The 1582-nt window shown below is 55.4% G+C and overlaps 1 long non-coding RNA gene across 3 annotated transcripts in view; it reads right to left on the bottom strand.

Annotated features, from left to right (window-relative positions):
• LOC102771519 overlaps nucleotides 1-1582 on the bottom strand; it is a 3995-nt gene that overhangs the window by 2086 nt on the left and 327 nt on the right. Inside the window, exon 2 of one of the 3 annotated variants that reach the window (XR_001513209.1) lies at nucleotides 36-212. The exons of 1 other annotated variant lie outside the window; for it this stretch is intronic. This is a non-coding gene — a long non-coding RNA (uncharacterized LOC102771519). Of the gene's footprint in view, nucleotides 1-35; nucleotides 343-1582 lie in introns of those variants that run through there. One more of the 3 variants, XR_001513208.1, reaches the window with a different exon arrangement.

Raw genomic sequence — 1582 nt, forward strand, 5'->3', positions numbered from 1 at the left:
GACACCCCGACCGCAGGGGGGGCCTGGTCCCAGACCACGCAGCCCCTCCAGCCAGCGGGGAAGCCACGGAGGGAGACACCGGGGACGGGATGGGGCTCGGAGGCAGGGCCGCGTGGCTGCACGGCTTCCAGTTCCTTCCCGGTGAGTCCGCGCGTGGTGTTTTGTCCATTTTCCTTTCGGAATTTTTATTTAACAGCTTCTTGGAGCTCATGCTGGTGTGACAGTCAAAGGGGTGGAAACAAAGAAAAGCAATCCTGGGTGAAAACTGTCCTGGAGTTCACACCCGGGGGGAACGGACCACACACACTCACACACTCACATACACACTCACACACACTCACACACACATACACACTCACATACACACATTCACACTCACACATTCACACTCACATACACACACACACTCACACACACACTCACACACATACTCACACTCTCACACATACATTGTGGTCGATGGAGCAGAGGCAATGAGATTGTCTCTGGCCAGGGAGGAGATAACCTCGTTTGCTTTGTCTTTTTGATCATGGTAGCAGGCAGGAAAATGAAATTTCATGTGGTTTACTCCTTTATGCTACAATTGATGATAATGGTTATTTAACATTTCCTGAGTGCCCCAAAGCTGTTAGGCACCTGGGAAGCTCTCCTCGGCTTAAAAGCTGGATTCAGCAGACAGACACAAAACAGTTTCGAGGGAAGGAAAAGTCCCAAGACCATTTTATCCAGGCCTCATGCCTCTGAATAGGAGTATGCATAGAATATTCCGGAAAGGGAGGAGCGTGGCCAAATCTTACATTCCTCCAGGACCCTGGTCATCTGGGAACACACTTGTACTCAGTGAATTTTCTCTTTAGCATCAGTCCCCAGTTCCTCTCCGCGCCAACACACACACACACACACACACACACACACACATTCACACTCACATACACACTCACACACACTCACACACACTCACACTCACACACACATACACACACTCACACACACATACTTACACATACACACACACACACACACATACACACACACACAAGTGCACACACACATGTGCACACAGACATGCTTGAATGCAAACACACACACAAAACATGCACACAGGCACACATCTGTGTGCTTACACATGCTCCCTGGCACACACAGGCACACGGGCCCAGGGTTCGGTGACCTGAGTACCTGGAGGGGCACAGGCTGTGAAGGAGGCGGAGGACTGACACGGGACCGTGGACACCACTTGCCCTGCAGACCACAGGCTCCCGGAAGGCACCTCCCTCCTGGCCCCACACGCCCGCCTTCCCTCCTCCGCCCCCCGCAGCCTCCCAGCCTCTGCTCCGTGAGGGGGAGCTGCCTGCAGGACCCCTGGGAAGTGGGGACACAGCTCTGAACCCTGAGAACTCAGAGCTGTGGCTGATGCAGCCCGTAACCTTACAGGGCACCCCACTCCCCAGAGCAGGCCAGGCCCCTCCACCCTCTCTCCCGGGCTGGAGCGCAGGCCCAGAAACAGGGGCAGTTGGTGGCTGCAGGAGGCCGCCCTGTCCCCGGCGTCGGGCCGGCTGCAGGCACAGCCACGGGACCCAAG

The sequence above is a fragment of the Myotis davidii genome, unplaced genomic scaffold, assembly GCF_000327345.1.
Source record: "Myotis davidii unplaced genomic scaffold, ASM32734v1 scaffold1717, whole genome shotgun sequence".
Lineage (NCBI taxonomy): Eukaryota > Metazoa > Chordata > Mammalia > Chiroptera > Vespertilionidae > Myotis > Myotis davidii.